General features: G+C 38.3%; 1 long non-coding RNA gene across 1 annotated transcript in view; it reads right to left on the reverse strand.

Annotated features, from left to right (window-relative positions):
- LOC139123973 (uncharacterized) overlaps positions 1-17077 on the reverse strand; it is a 45083-nt gene extending 28006 nt beyond the window's left edge. The window contains exon 1 of the long non-coding RNA XR_011549808.1: positions 16889-17077. This is a non-coding gene — a long non-coding RNA (uncharacterized lncRNA). The remainder of the gene's footprint in view (positions 1-16888) is intronic.
- Between the last annotated feature and the right edge of the window lie 441 nt (positions 17078-17518).

The following is a 17518-nucleotide window of genomic DNA, read 5'->3' on the forward strand; positions in this document are numbered from 1 at the left end:
CATGTTAAAATTTCGCCGTATTTCCTTGCTGCACAGCTTAATATTGATGAAAGAGTAACAGGTTCTATTCCCGTATATGCTGCCCTTACAATTATAATATTTTGGGAAGAATTCGACGTTGAATTCCAAAATACGTAAGCGATAACAGTCATATGCAAATTAGGTAAAAACACGGTCAACAGCAAAACAATCTTCAACTCGTCATTTCATAAAAATAAGACAGAAACTAAAAAATAACACCATAGAGTTTTAGTTACCCTTCCTGAGATGTGTCGTACCAAATATTATAAAATAACAGCGAAATGAAAAAGTTAAACCGACGGTGTTTTTTTTCAGATGTATTTTTCATTTTACGATGTGTCTAATCAGCTAGATTTCCCATAGAAAACAATGGCGTTTAATGTACTGAACAGACTGCATAGTTCTGAACCAATGATAGTGAAAAGTGGCACGGTGATTCTGTGATTCATATACAAAATTGCTGTGGTTTTAGATTTTTGAATTTATCGACGAAACTTGTTTTATTTGCATTTTATTTTTCCGATCGCTGAATTTTTGCTCTTGCCCTCAATAAAATGGCGATCTTTCGCCCGGGGGTGGGGGTGGGTACTCTCAATATGCGGCCCAAGTATAAACGGCTCAAGTATAAACATCTACCCATGTGTATTGTCAAAAACAGACCCATTGTTGGGGACTTTTTGTCAAAATCAGATCCATAGTTAGGGAATAATGCAGCGAGCAAAAACTAAATAAGCCGACCAGTTGTCAAATAGAATACTGGCAAACAAAAGTATTAAAGGCCCGAGAGCAGCAAAGTCATTGAATTTGTTCAAGTTCAAATATTTCAAACAATTTCAGATATTATTTCTACGAATAAAGTGATATTACCTTGCACTATCATGAAAACAATAATTTGTTACAAAACAGGAAGGAATTTTATATAGTTTAGTTAATCTTAAATTTCCCACATTACAATGAAAATAGAGAATACCTTGTCTCAGTGAAGTCTATTCGTCCCATAAGATCTGTTGGATGGAAACATGTGGTCTGTAAAAATTCTTATACGTTTATGCAATGGTTTCACTGTCTGTTTGATAATTCACATGGGGGCGGCCACATTTTGGTGCTGCACCATTTTATTATTTATGTGGTTAAAACTTACATATGTGCTCACATTCAGAGGTTCATGTAACTCATACTCAGATATTTCAGTGAGTACTTCTGCATGAAGAAATATTAGTCTGAAAGTAAATTTTTGAAAATTCTGCCAAAAGTTGCTACTCGGTGGGCTTTAAACTTGCAACCATGAAAGTATTGCTGTAAATCACTAAGTCTCACTCATACAGATAAGATAACTACTGTCATAAGTTTCTGTTATTTTATTGCTGCGGATTACCAGATTTATTGCCAGCAAAAAAACCTGCTATTTTTATGACATATTGCGTCACTGAAATAAAAAAGTCTCTTTTGAGACTTCAAATTTTCTGAGGGACTGGTCAGTTTCTCCGGCCGGGGTGGGGGTGGACTATTTGCCAACGTCAAAAAGTTGCTGACCCCCTTTTCTGAATTTTGAAAAAAAGGATGCCCCCCTTGTGCGCAATATTGGTAAAACAAAGGTGTAATATGAATTAAATCACACACACACACACACACACACACACACACACACACACACATATATATATATATATATATATATATAATATATATATATATGTATATATATATATTACATTATATATTATATATATATATATATATATATATATATATATATATATATATATATATATATATATTTTAAACAGTCTTTCTGTGTTTTAATGAAATTGTTGACATGCCAGTTGTAAGATAGGAATCTCAAAGTGTCATTTTAAAGTTTGAATACAGTATTTTCAATGAGCAGTGTATGTATTTTACACTTAAACTTAACCAGATGTCCTGAACTGTTGTACAGAAATGGATATTACGTGACCTCGAATATGTATATATGCCTACAAATCAGAAACCACAAGTGCTCCTCCCTCCACATTTGATGGGATGAAACACCCAAAGGCACCACATCCTATATCCTATGGCACTACATCCAGTACATCCTGTGCATATATAATTCTGGGCAAACCAATAGAGCTAGATTTCTAAGTTTTAGTAATCATGGATAAATTTGGGAAAGAATGTTTTTGCCAAAAATTTCAGGAGAACCAGACGACCTTTGACCTTTTTACAAATATGCCTATCAGTAACCACAAGAGCTACACCCTTAAAGAGAGATCTACATCTGGTTGGCTGGCGATCGATTATGTTCAGTATTTTTTGTCTCGGTGTTGGGTCTAGTCTCGTGGATTAATGTTGCTATACATATGAACAAAATTATTCAGCCCCTAAATGATAGGACAATCAGACCTTATCTTCCCAAAAGGAATTTTCAGTCCTTAATGATAGGACAATGAGACCTTATCTTCCCAAAAGAAATAGGAACACATAAATGTTAGAAGTGCAAATAACTTAGAATTTTCTTGTTGCTTAAGTGCCATAAGCAGCAATGCTTCAAGTCCTATTCCCAAGACGAATTCCATGCCGTGCAAGTATGAATTCACTCAATGCTTTACACTCCTTTGCCAGCTCAGTGAAACAACTTAGCAATTACACATGACTGAGAAACAAAGCCAGTACATGACGAACGTAGACAGTATATGAGCACAGTTTCCCACGCGCGGCGATGCTCTCTGCAAAACATCAGAACCGCATTCTATAGTGTCTACGAGACCGTCGACTATATACACACATGGACGTACCACTGAGGTACGTCCATGATACATGTAAACATATAAAGCTCACTGACATGTCGAATTTAAATGCCAACTTTAAAGGTCATCAAATGAGGCGCTCAGGGGCGCTTTTTAAATTTTAAGTTATTATATACATTAAAAGCACCAAACTGTTTCATGAAAAGATTTCTACACCGTTCAAGTTCTAGCGGTGTCTGAACATAGCTGATTAACTTCCTCGACAAGTTACCTGACATCGTTTTCATCCGGTTGTGCAACATCGACTTGGTGTTTGGCTTCAACGCAGTAGCTATATCATCTACCATTTTAAATATAAAGCACTGACATTTGAACGATCGCAAAATTAGGGAAAAACTGACATTTCTCTTACATTTCTTATTAACAAATTTCCGCCTTTGTGTTTTCTGCCATGGTCGATTTTACCGCAATATGATTGATCAATTAACCGACTGCAGATGAGGGTGTGTCATGACCAACACTGCCTGAGGTAGGTCGAAATTAGATATGTGCATAAATCATGAAGAAAATGATAAAGTGAGGATCAAGGGTCAGTGGTACCCTAAAAATTAAGGTTTGAAATTGGTACCTCACTGGTCTTTGAATTTTGATGAATAGACAACAGAAGGCCAGAATAAGTGATAGCCATAGCTTAGCTGCAGAGGTATAGGGCAAAGCAAAGGTCACATAAAATTCTGCATTATAATATTTAAGCATCTTTTTTCAAAATTGACGGGGCAGGTGACCTTGAAATTTGGCACATAGAAACCTGGCCTGTAGTATTGAAAATGTCTCTACAGAATTTTGAATTGATCATGCTTTGTGCAACTGAGACAAATTTTAAAGTTTCTATCAAAGATCGCCACTGGGTTATGTGACCAGTTGGCATAGTAACAACATGAATGAATAAAATTTTGAACTTTACTCATGTGTAAAGTTACAAGTTTTTGTGCAACTGTGTATGAATGTGAGCCAAGACACTGTAAAGTAAGTAAAAGGTCATTCAAGGTCATCCAAAATCTGTCAAAAACATTTTGGTCTGTTACTCACTTGTGGGACCAAGAATTAAACCTCATGTCATAGTACTTACTGAGATAAAATGATTTTGCATAATTAATTGAATACGGAAAAATAAAAAAAAATAATCTCTTAAAATCTTCCTTTCCGAACCTTACGGAAGAAGAATAAGTTATTGAAAACTATCCGTATATTATAGAAGAAAAAGAAAAAGAGGAAGAAGAAAGTTGAACCCCAGTAAAAGCAATAGGGGCCCATGCCCCAGAGGGATTGGGCCCCTAATGATACCCACGTGTTGACGGTAAAATGTCAATCATTTCGAGAATAGGTCGTGGATCAAGGCTGCGCTCTGAGATTCGCAGGGCAAACCCCAGACAATCATTCAGTGAAAGGAGCTCCCCGATTAATGTAGACATTATTCAGAGCTGGCACACTTTGCGGAACAAAAATTAAGCGAATTCCTTGGACGTCGTCCCGGCTGGCTGTAGCCGAAACTGGAAGATTCCGGTCGATTTGCAGCGCATATGGAACCAAAGTTAACTCAAGACATACGTAAGACAACGTGACCAGCGGTATGCCGTGTCTACTAACCGTTTCTGAATTTATTTTAAAAACATGTAAGAGTTAAATTGCATGTTTCATTGTCCTGAATAGCTTTGTCACAGTAGACAAAATACTCATGTCAACACGACCGAGAAAGCTCACCAAGTTCCATTGTATCAGCTTTGTCGTTTCTGGCAACTGTATGTTCAGGCGGTAGCGTGTTGCCGGACGAACCCCGGGCCCTCCCCAACCCCTAATCGAAGATGATATTAAAACAAGAGGACTAAAAGTTCGAAAGGTAGATCCATTTTGTTGGATTATGGCAAGCGCAACTTTAGATAACGCATGCACAATGTATTTGGAATGGAATGGGATCTCTGTGCCTAGGAAATTGAAAAGAATGCACTTCCGGTATTTACATGGAGGCGGCCTTTTCCATTATGTGAATAAAAGATGTCATATACCACAAATGCTACTCAACAGTGGGTTCTACTGACAAGATAATATTTTGTTCCAAAGACAATAAGAAATTTAGTTCAAAATGATTGTTTTATGTCACTTTTAGAAGCTGTATTCAATTTATGCTGTACCCCGCCATTTCGAAACAAGACAACTCTCGCGAGAATTGAAAATCGAGGTGCGGAGCACCACCAACAGCGATAACAATTATGTCTTTTGTATCAAACGTCCTCCATTGCAGACCTCTGTTACAACTCTAAACCAATCAATGTAATTTGCCTGATTTAATTGATCTCCGTTGGTCAACTTTACTATCTGGCATGTTAAAATTGAATTGCTGAATTTGTTTTTATATTTTTGAAAATGATTGACAGTCTTTCTAAATCTATAGTACTTAGATATCGCAAAAATATGCAGACAACGGAGTGAGCGGCGTGCTATGCACAAAGGTTGGAATAATGGTTGGAATGTCAACATGCTACGCTGCACTGGCTCTCAAGTCAGACCAGTTACATACCAATATTCAATGTTTTTTTTCACAAAATACTCACGTCAGAATCACAATCAGTCCCGAGACAAGTATCTACCCCCCCCCATGTTGTGTTATTCACGAACGTATATAACATTGACGTAAATAAAGTTTCGTTGCCTAAACGAATTGAAAGCAGAGACACAGTTTGATTTAGCTTATTTATAACGACCAAAGTAAAAATCCCGTTTTTATATTGCTTGTGCATTTGATGTCAGTCACTGTTCTATCTTCTTTGAGATGTATCAGTGTGAAAAAGATCAAAATTAATCAGAGGCCCCGAATTCCGAAATCTGGGCGTTTCTACACCTGCGAAGTTTACAGTTGCTATGCGACGGCAATTTTCTTTCTTTCGTAGTGTTATGTAGGTCATTTCCCCCACACTCATCATGACCTGAGTTCAATTAGTCTAGAACATTCTCAAGGTCACTGCCCTTAAGTACCTCACAACCTTGAATTCAATTAGTCATGTTTGGAATGTTCTAGAAATTTAATTAGTTGTGTAAGAGAGATAATTTTAGAACAGTAATTAGCATGTCAATAAAAGTTCTAGATTGTTCTTATATGCCTTTATGTTCACACATGGGTATAAAAGGGACGTGCACAGCTTCCAGTCAGACTTTTGGGATCGTGTCTCTTGTGTGTTACTAAACTCCAGCAGTAGTCATTCTCAAGACTTTTCAAGACCATCACTGCCAACGCTGGATTTATACTGTGGACTTTGTGCAACTTCAAGCCTGCAAGCCAAAGGACTGTTCATTCATCCGACTGACTGTTACAACTCTGAGACTGGAGCTTTGCCGTCCCAGCTGAGATAAGTAGTCTGTACACTTTTAAAGCTTGTACTCTATCCCTGACTTAGTAATTAGTTTTATTTTCGTAATAAATTTTGTTTAAACGTAAACTGCTGAGTTCACCCTTTTGTTCGTATCCTCTGCACATAACAAATTGGGGGCTCGTCCGGGAGTCGAACATTTTGAGCCGTTTGACAACATTTTGCCAGCCTTTTCAAAACTACTGTATACTGTGAACTCAGCAAAATTCAATCATGGCGGAATTCAAGCCAGACGAATTTATGGATGACCTTGATCAGGACACATTTGATTCCCTCAGAAAAGACAACCTCATAGCACTGGCAAATTTCCTTAAAGTAGAAGTTAAAAGATCTCTGCGCAAGCGAGAAATACAGTTCATGATTGCAAAACATTTAGTTAATTCAGGCCATTTGAGGAGTCTGCCTTAAAAGATTATGAACCTGAGTCTTCCTTTGAACTCAGAAAATTAGAGTTAGAAATACAGGCAGATTTGGCACGTGAAAAGTTAGCAATGGAAGAAAGACAGAGAGAGAAAGATAGGCAGGAAAGATTAGCAATGGAAGAAAGACAAAGAGAGAAAGAAAGAGAGGAAAGAGAAAAGAAAGAGAATTAGCAGAACACCGACTGCAGTTAGAAATGAGACGTTTAGAGCTTGGAAAGTCAGGAAAATTCTTCCCTTCAGACGGTTTTGACATCACTAAGCATTTCAGGTTAGTTCCCCCTTTCCAAGAAAAGGATGTTGATAAATATTTCCTTCATTTTGAGAAATTGCTCAGAGTCTAAATTGGCCTAAGGAGTCCTGGTCTATGCTTTTGCAGAGTGCTTTGATGGGTAAAGCCAGAGAAATTTACATTCAGTTGTCAGTAGAGCAGGCTTCAAATTATGATTCTGTGAAGGAATTAATTCTCAAGGGCTATGAGTTGGTGCCTGAAGCTTACCATCAGAAATTTAGGGATTGTGAGAAGGCGAAAGATCAAACTTATGTTGAATTTGCTCGAACAAAAGAACAACTGTTTGATCGTTGGAAAATGTATTGTTCATGGTTCCAAGAATCAAAGGAGATAGTGAAATATAGTCACTTTGGAACGGTCTTTTTGAAACAGTTGCGACGTTTCGATCCGACTACAACGGAGCTTGATCACGCAATGATGTTAATTATTCAGCGTTAATATGTCTCTGTAACTGGCGGAAAACATTGTGAGAAAGATCGCACGATGGGAAAACCATAAGAAGTTCAACGTCCGTTGAGTTTCGGCAAAACATCACGCCAAACAGCATCAAACTAAACTCCAACGTCACTGGAAAACAAGCCGATAAGATTGTGGCCAAAGCTGAGAAACAACTCCTTAGTGTACGTATTCGCCAGTGTACATATACCATCAGAAAGCTGGGTGACCATTTGGATGAACACCAAAAACAACTTGACGCCATCCTGAATTCCAACGAACAAGTTGAGGTGAGGCGACTTTTAGATTCGGTGCATTGTAACACCTATGAAAACACCAAAGCTAGGCAAACAGCCAAGTTCGAAAAGCTGAAGAAAAAGAAACAGGAAAAGTGCAGAGTGAGTAACACCAGCGTGAACACAGATAGATGGGTTGTCAATCTAAGCAACAGACAGCTAAATGCTAGTGAAATTTCTATTTTAAAAAAAGGACTCAACTTTGCGATAACACCAACCAAGGTGCCAGTTGCTGAGATCATCGCTGGTACAGAGTCAGTATGTAGTAAACTCTCAGAAACCAAAGCGGCTGAGTTAAGAAGTGAAGTGGTACGAGTTGTAAAGCGGGCTAAAATACCCAAATCTAACATCACGAAAGAAGAGCGTCAAGCCTTGCAAACTTTACGTAAAGACGAGTCCATCATTGTACTACCAGCTGACAAAGGCAGGGCAACAGTGTTAATGAACATAGCTGACTATAAAAGAAAAATCAATACCCTATTGTCTGATAATAACACCTATAAGACACTGAAGAAAGACCCCACTTCCAAATACAAGACCGGATTAGTAAACATCTTGAGAGACATAAGGAAAGAAGGAAACATTAGCGACAAACTTTACTGGCAATTGTATCCCGGTTCTGAAGAAGCACCCAAACTATACGGAACACCAAAAATACACAAACAAAATGCACCACTCAGACCCATTGTGTCTACCTGTGGCAGCATAACCTACAACGTTGCCCGCCACCCAGCCAAAATCCTTACACCACTTGAAGGCAACACAGTACACAGTGTTAAAAATAGTAAAGAACTGGTGGACAAACTGAAAGATCTACGAATTTCACCCGGTCAAAAACTGGTTTCTTATGATGTCACAGCCTTGTTCACTAGTGTCCCAGTCGAACAAGCACTAGAAGTTACTAAAAACAAGCTGGAGGCAGACAACGCCCTCGCCGACAGATCAGAACTCACCGTAGAACAAATAATCAAGCTCTTGGAGTTCTGTCTGAAAACCACGTATTTTGTGTACGATGGGACATTCTACCAACAAACCCATGGAGCTGCCATGGGGTCACCTGTGTCGCCTATTGTAGCGAACTTATACATGGAGTATTTCGAAGACCATGCTATCTTTACAGCTCCCTACCCTCCATCATTGTGGCTGCGATACGTGGACGACACATTTGTGAACACAGAAGAAACAGCTGTAGACTCACTGACACAACATATAAACAGCATAGATCCACATATCCAATTCACCATAGAGCCGGAATCAGACCACAAACTTCCTTTCCTCAACCTCTGTAATAATGTAAATGATGACACTTCCACCAAAATTACGATATACAGAAAACCAACCCATACCAACCAATATTTGAACTTTCAGTCCCATCATCCCCTGATCCACAAGAGATCGATGGTCCGCAGGCTGACCAACCGCGTACTCCAGTACGTCACTACATCTGACGATAAAAGAGCTGAACTGCACCATATCCATGATTCTCTTAGAGCCAATGGTTACAAGGAGTGGGCACTTGACATACCTACTAATAAGAACAGAACTCCAGTTAAGAATTCAAATATAAACCGTGATGACAATCCAGCTACCCGCATCTCAGTTGGCCTACCATACCTGAGTGGGTTATCGGAACAGCTGTTCAGGGTATTCCAGTCATATGGCGTTAACTTGTACCACCAACCTAGCAATACCATGTGCAGTATCCTGGTGCATCCCAAAGACAAAACACCGAAGGAAAAACTATGTGGTACAATATACCACATCACCTGTGACCAGGACAGTAGTCACACATACATTGGAGAGTCAAAACGTCCATTGTGTGTCCGTTTTAAAGAACACACCAACAGGGAAAAGACTACTGGAATTGGGAGCACTGCAAAGCCACTGGTCATAGCGTTTCCTGGCATAATACCAAGGTCCTAGCCAGGGAACAGGACTGGTTGAAACGTAAAGTAAAAGAAGCCATCTACATAAAACAACGGAGGCCAATCATGAATAGAGACCAAGGATACCAATTACCATCAATTTACCGACATATTATTCCGCCAGTTACAGAGACATATTAACGCTGAATAATTAACATCATTGCGTGATCAAGCTCCGTTGTAGTCGGATCGAAACGTCGCAACTGTTTCAAAAAGACCGTTCCAAAGTGACTATATTTCACTGTTTGATCGTTGGTGTTCTTCTGAAAAGGTCAGTCAGAATTATGACAAATTACGACAACTTGCTTTGATTGAGGAATTTAAAAGGTGCATTCGGAGTGACATCAAGACGTTTATCAATGAACAAAAGGCAGATACATTGGAGGTTGCTGCACGTTTGGCCGATGATTATTCATTGACCCACAAATCTTCATTTCTCAGCAAACCATCCCAGTCCTTTTCATACAGAAACAATGCAGGTAAATTTAACTCCTCCTTTTCATCCAAGAATTTTTCAAAGGACAGTAGGAAATCAAATGACAACAGTCCACAAAATTCAAGTAACACTTCCACATCATCAGGTCCCAAGTCTCAATCTCCTCCTGACAAACAGTTCGGTACACTTTCTTGTAATTATTGTAAGAAAGACGGCCATTTAATGTCAGAGTGTTTCAAATTGAAAAGAAAACGTGAAGGTCAAAGTGGTCAAAGTGGATCTAAGCCCACCGGCTTTATTTCTTCATCAACTCAATTAGAGTCTAATAATGTGTGCAACACATTTTCTGAGGTTAAACCCCTCTTATCCCCAATTAATGAGGTCAAGGTCAATTCTTCTCAAGATAGCATTATGGGTATTTTCGAACCATTTATTCATGATGGTTTTATATCACTTTCTAGTGATTTCTCTTCCGCTACCCCTGTCAAAATTTTAAGAGATACCGGGGCATCCCAGTCTCTTTTGTTGGCAGATACCCTGCCGTTTTCTGAAAAGTCATTTTCAGGTTCTAAAGTTCTTATTAAGGGGGTAGATTGCAATGACTTTATTCCTGTTCCTCTCCATAATGTCTATTTGTCTTCGGACTTTGTTTCTGGACCTGTGACTTTAGGTATAAGGCCTTTTTTGCCTTTTGAAGGGATTCACCTTCTTCTTGGAAACGACCTTGCTGGGGACAAGGTCATTACTAATCCACTTGTAACTGATAATCCTAGTTTAGATCAGAATCCAGAGCCAATAGAGGAAGAAATTCCCGGCCTTTTTCCTTCATGTGCCATTACTCGAGCCATGTCAAAGAAAACTTCTGAGAATCAAAATACTCTCAAAAATAATGTCACAGATGTTGACTTAAATGACACCTTTCTCAGTCAGGTGTTTGACACGGATCATTCCGTTATCCCTCGTGGATTTGAAACTTCCAGTAAAACTTCTGCTGACCAAAGTCAGACATTTTCTAGATCAAATCTCATTGCAGAACAACACAAAGACCCAGATATTTTGTCTTTGTTTGACAGGGTAGATGATGAAGGTAAAACTTCAGATAGCTCTGTTTCCTATTATACAAACTCTGGTATTCTCATGCGTAAATGGAGACCTCCAGATGTCTTGGTTGATGACGATTGGGCTATAAAACATCAAATTGTGGTTCCAAAGCCCTATCGTGCTGAAATATTGCGCCTGGCCCATGAAACCCCCTGGGCTGGTCATTTGGGAGTAAGGAAAACTTATCATAAAATTCTCAGTCACTTTTATTGGCCTAATCTCAGGCAGGATGTAGCACATTTCTGTAAAACTTGTCACACATGTCAAATGGTAGGAAAACCAAATCAGACCATTCCAAAGGCCCCTTTACAGCCAATTCCTGCATTTCAAGAACCATTTAGTAGGATTCTAATAGACTGTGTTGGGCCCCTACCAAAACCAAGATCAGGAAATGAGTACATGTTGACAATTATGTGTACATCAACTCGGTTCCCAGAAGCCATACCACTGAGAACATAAAGACAAAGACTATAGTGAGAGCTTTAGTCAAATTTTTCACTTTATTTGACCTCCCTAAATGTGTCCAGTCCGACCAAGGCTCCAACTTTATGTCTGGTATTTTTCAACAAGTAGTGGATCAGCTAGGCATTAAACAGTATAGGTCATCCGCCTATCACCCAGAAAGTCAGGGTGCTCTTGAGCGATTTCATCAAACTTTGAAAAACATGATTAGGACCTATTGTTTTGACACAGAGAAGCAGTGGGATGAAGGAATTCATTTTCTGCTCTTTGCTGTTAGAGAGTCAATTCAAGAGTCTCTTGGTTTTAGCCCATTTGAGCTTGTATTTGGACATACAGTCCGTGGCCCACTTAAGCTCGTTAAAGAGAAATTCCTATCAGACGATGATGATTGTCTGAATATTTTGCAATATGTTTCAGATTTTCGTACAAAACTCTCTAAAGCATGTGAATTAGCCAGAGAAAATCTTGAGTCATCTCAGCAGTCAATGAAAACCAGATATGATAAAAGCACCTCAAAACGGAAGTTTGAACCAGGTCAAAAAGTTCTTGTCTACTTCCGGTTCCTGGCAAACCACTCCATGCTCGTTACTTTGGGCCATACCTAATTGATAAGAAATTGAGTGATTTAAATTACATCATAATAACACCTGACAGGCGAAAACAAAAACAGCTATGTCACATAAATATGCTTAAGCCATATTTGGATAGGGATAATCCTACTATAACTCAGCCTGTCAGTGCAGTCAGTTCAAACCATTATGAAGATAGTGATACTGAGACTGACTTGAGTGAAAATACTCTAAACTCAAAGCTGGGCTCGGTCAAGCTTCAGAACTCAGAAATCCTGGAGAAGCTGGAGTCTACAAAGTTGGCACACCTCCAGCCAGAACAACAACAACAGGTGAAAGAACTGCTCCACGAATATAAACACCTGTTTCAAGATGTTCCAACGAGGACAAACATCACCCATCACAACGAAGATGTCTGCGACAGTAATCCAGTGGAACAACATCCAGACAGACTGAATCCTGCGAAAGCGGAATATCTCCAGGAGGAAGCCAAGTATTTGCCGAACAATGACTTTATCGTACTCAATAAAAATAACTGGACTTTACAATGCATACTTTATGCCAAATTCAGTGCCATTTCGAGTTTTCCAATACCAAATTGCAAGAGGATAGTCATGGGACCGATCATCCTGTTTGCTATTTTTAACAAATTTAGCAAATTTAACAAATCCCAGAGAAACTACTCTACAATTGAAAAAGAGTGTTTATCTTTGATATTACCTTTACAGCATTTTGAAGTTTACTGTCTCTCTCGTATTTAGAGTTTATTGTTGTTCACTTCCAAGAAGTTTTACTTTAGAGTAAAAAAAAAAAAAATTCAGTACTTAAATCTTTTTCAAGAGTACATTTGTAAAAGAAAGATTTTTCTTTGAAAAATTTCTTTTTTTTGAAGAGGGGGTGTGTTATGTAGGTCATTTCCCCCACACTCATCATGACCTGAGTTTAATTAGTCTAGAACATTCTCAAGGTCACTGCCCTTAATGACCTCACAACCTTGAATTCAATTAGTCATGTTTGGAATGTTCTAGAAATTTAATTAGTTGTGTAAGAGAGATAATTTTAGAACAGCAATTAGCATGTCAATAAAAGCTCTAGATTGTTCTTATATGCATTTATGTTCACACATGGGTATAAAGGGACGTGCACAGCTTCCAGTCAGACTTTTGGGATCGTGTCTCTTGTGTGTTACTAAACTCCAGCAGTAGTCATTCTCAAGACTTTTCAAGACCATCACTGCCAACGCTGGATTTATACTGTGGACTTTGTGCAACTTCAAGCCTGCAAGCCAAAGGACTGTTCATTCATCCGACTGACTGTTACAACTCTGAGACTGGAGCTTTGCCGTCCCAGCTGAGATAAGTAGTCTGTACACTTTTAAAGCTTGTACTCTATCCCTGACTTAGTAATTAGTTTTATTTTCGTAATAAATTTTGTTTAAACGTAAACTGCTGAGTTCACCCTTTTGTTCGTATCCTCTGCTCGTAACAGTAGCCATCATATACTAGCTTTCCAGTTACCGTTTAGTATCCTAATCTTCTAGTTAAGAATATAAACTCGGGCTCCAGCCATCGGAAGGTTGACCAAGACAAGATATGCAATTATAATTCATAAGAATGTAATGAAGCGAAGTGAATGGATTTCTTCGTGTTTTTAGGGGTAATTAATACGTTGCTAACTTTTGAGGCGAAGAAGGAGCGAACTTAATCAGGAGGAAACATAGACCGAATTGTGTTTACAGGAGTAAACGAAATATTTGAAGTACTTGATCTGTCGATATACACTCATCTCCTTAACTACAAATTTCAGATGTAAGTCAATTGAAATCAAAGCATTTCGGAACTCTGTGTACGTACACAGTCGCTGTGTTCGACGAGCCCAGAAGAGGTGCACGGTAAGTCAGGCTACCCACAATTCCCCTTGATTTGTGCACTCAAACATTATTTGCTAAAGGTTTCGTCAATTTTATCAGTTTCTTAACACTTTAAAACTTAGAATTTAATTTCAGGATTATCTGTTAAAACTATGTTCCTATTATGTTTAAAATAAAGAGTAAATTAAATAAGTCGATGTTTGAAGGTACTATGAAATATTGTACACTTTTCAAGTCGAAGATATCAGCAACTGATATGGTATCATCATACCACCTGTCAGACAAGCAAATTTGCTTTATCATGAACACTAAAAAGTCAATACGCTTTCTTTTGCCATCACAGATGCAACTTATTCGCTCAGTTTCCTTGAAAATATTGTGTATGGCTGTCAAAAATCTATGTCGACAAGTTACAAAATGCTTTTTCCTCTGGGTTATCTTCTAATTATTAACAATGAGAAATCATAAAACTTCGATTGGCACTATTTTACAAGTGGTATAGCCACAAACTGATGACGTCAAATCGCCATACACAAAACACAGGCGCATTGCAATTATGCCACTGTGTATTCTGTACGGCGATTTGACCTCATCAATTTGTGGCTATACCACTTGTAAAATGATGCCCTATGATTATCAAAACTACGTTGTTAGAATTTTGAAATATGGACAAGCTGTTCTGTGTATAGAAGAAATTTGCTTCAGTTCAGTGAGTGGTCTCCATGTGTAATCTTACGGATCATGGAGAATTATCGGTGGCCTCACTTACTGTGAGGTGTAAAGTTACATTGGGTTTGCATGGCGTTACTTGACAAATGCTACTTTTTGTCCTTTTTAATGTGTTATTACAGATGATATGCATACATGACTGCATTTCGTCTCGGGTGGATTCTATCAGGTAGTACCAAGCGGACAAGTTCATATTTCACTGTCTCTGCATGCCATGCACAGCAAGTGACATAAAACGGCTTTTGACATGGATAATTTTAGAATGTAACTCAAGGTCAATGTACAGGACTGAAGGAAGAAGCAGAAATAGTTGTTTCTTCAATCTCATGCCATGATAGGCAAAATAATAAATATAAATGCTATGGAAATGCATGCTCACATGTAGAATTGATACAAATATGCACTTATACCCAAGGTTAGGGAATTTCCTTGTCCTGAAGGTCAGTTTAAATGTAATGCAAGGATGTTATCATCCTTATTTTTAGCGTATTTTGAACGCTGTAAAGTCAACAATTCCGGGAACGAAACAGCTGTTTATCAGACGTTCCCGTCAAGATGTTAGTAGAAGGACATTAAACTGGATCTTAGTGTGACCTCGATACACGCTAGAGTAATTAGGACGCGCCTCGGGAACACAATTTTGGCTTTCAAATTTTATCAACTCTCTGTAGATCTACAACTTTTGGGGCTCATTTTAAAGCTCTTGGTGTAATAAAACTTTTTACCGTAAAGGTTTTTCGAAAATCGAAAATTTTATTTTTCCTCATTGAGTTAACACAGAGATGGGGGTCATTTGAATTTCAAATATCGGGAAATCTTCGGTAATTTGTCTCTCTAGTATGAAATTTTGCATGATGGCCCCTTATTCTTATTTTTTGCATTGGTAAAAGAACGGTCAAAAGTAACATGGAGGGTTGTTTATGCAAAAATTATGTCTTTCACTTTCGAGGCGCATACTACCTCTATGAAATTCATGATGATCAGAGCAGCATGTATTTTGAAAGAAACTCTTACTGCGAACTCTGAACTCAGAATGTAATTACTACACAGTGCCATTCACCTTTTTAGACGTTTTATATTAACAGCTACAGAAAGAATGATAAACTGATTTTAGCTATCTGATAAAGCAACACTGGGTTTGCGAGTTTCTTCGATGCAACCAATTTTTAGGGGGATATTGCATAGAAAACATACTATTTACTCTGTTTCCCAAGAAATTCTTTGACAACGGTCATGAGATTGATTATTTCTTGCAAACTGTGGCAATGAACGCTTCCGCTTTCGGACAATTTTTGTTTAGCAGTGTGTGCTCATTCGACCATCTAACCCAACGATAAGAGTCGACCTCTCAAATTGGTCATATTGAGGGCGCTGCTCATAGGAAATTATAATGTTGATGAGGAGGGCATCATTGCAGTTTGGAAGAGCAAGTGGAATAATCATTGAATAATAAAACACACGCTATTCAGATTTAATAATTGGATGATGAAAACAAGTCTTGAAGTGTGTTTCCCCAAGTTCATTGAAAAAAATCGTTGATATATTCCGGTGTAGTAGGAACTTAGCTGTGGATATTTTTTGGGATCAGTTGCCTTCACACCATTAGTTATGTATACGAAAAACAAGTAAACAGAACATTTTAATATTACTAAATCATATAATAGTTGAAACTGTTAACAGCTTGTTACAGTACGTGGACTGCATTTGTTTTTCATGTTCCGCTGGCTCCTTTATCGCACAATACGGATCGCGTAAACACAATCATATGGTCAACCTACATTTTAACTTTTAAGTTGGCTTCAATCACGCTATGCTAGGCCACAGAGGGTCCGAAATTGTTCACGTTTGGAAAAAGCAGTGACAGGAACCAAAAACGTTTCATCAATCAGAAATGAGGATGGTGTGGCATTATAAAAGCACCTTGGGGAAGTCAAATGCGAATTTAACGCTGATAACAGTATATCTGCATATTTCAACGATTATGTAGATCATAGGTACACATTTAAATGAGTTACTCGGTATAGACATCATTAATTAAATTTATTGTTGGCTACTAAAATGTTCTACTTTCGAGTCACAAAATGTTTAAAACAAAAGCCACGTGAAATTAGTGAAATGAAACTAAACACCCTGGTGACCTTGTCCCCAAAACTGTGCCAACGTAAATTGCCTACATATACTTTACCCGAATGTTAACATTGCCGTCTTGGAAAAAACCTTGAATTTGTCGTGAATTCCGTTGGCTAATCGCTGTCTTTGACAGATATCTTGTTAGTTGCACACTGCGTTGGAATAATCCTCAAAATATTGCCAATGTTACTCAAGGAAATGACCGATATTGCAATGACGGTTCACGTCCTTCGCTAAGCGTGGGTTGTCCTTCAGACACAAGGTCATACTGGTGGCGCTATTATCAGTGGAGCTGTTGTCTGCTGGAAAGGGATGGGGGCGCTACACGCAAATCTAAATCGCTTTATTATTTCGTTTCAGTTTTTTACACAGTGTTGTTTATCACGGTACACTGTCAAATGAAAACAAACTACGGCAATCTCTCTCTCTCTCTCTCTCTCTCTCTCTCTCTCTCTCTCTCTCTCTCTCTCTCTCTCAATCGCACTGTTTTGTAAAAGTCAGAAATATTTAGACTCTTTGTAAATTTGCTTATTCACAGCCATGATGCAACTGAATATTATTGTTTGTATGCGTACTATCTTAAAATCTATCGTTTTGATGTACCTGCCGAATACCAGTATTATAATTATCACACCTGTAGAAAAACATTTAGAAGATGCAACATATAATAAGACGGAATTCATAA

This window comes from Ptychodera flava (assembly GCF_041260155.1).
Source record: "Ptychodera flava strain L36383 chromosome 23 unlocalized genomic scaffold, AS_Pfla_20210202 Scaffold_23__1_contigs__length_28996876_pilon, whole genome shotgun sequence".
Classification (NCBI taxonomy): Eukaryota; Metazoa; Hemichordata; class Enteropneusta; family Ptychoderidae; genus Ptychodera; species Ptychodera flava.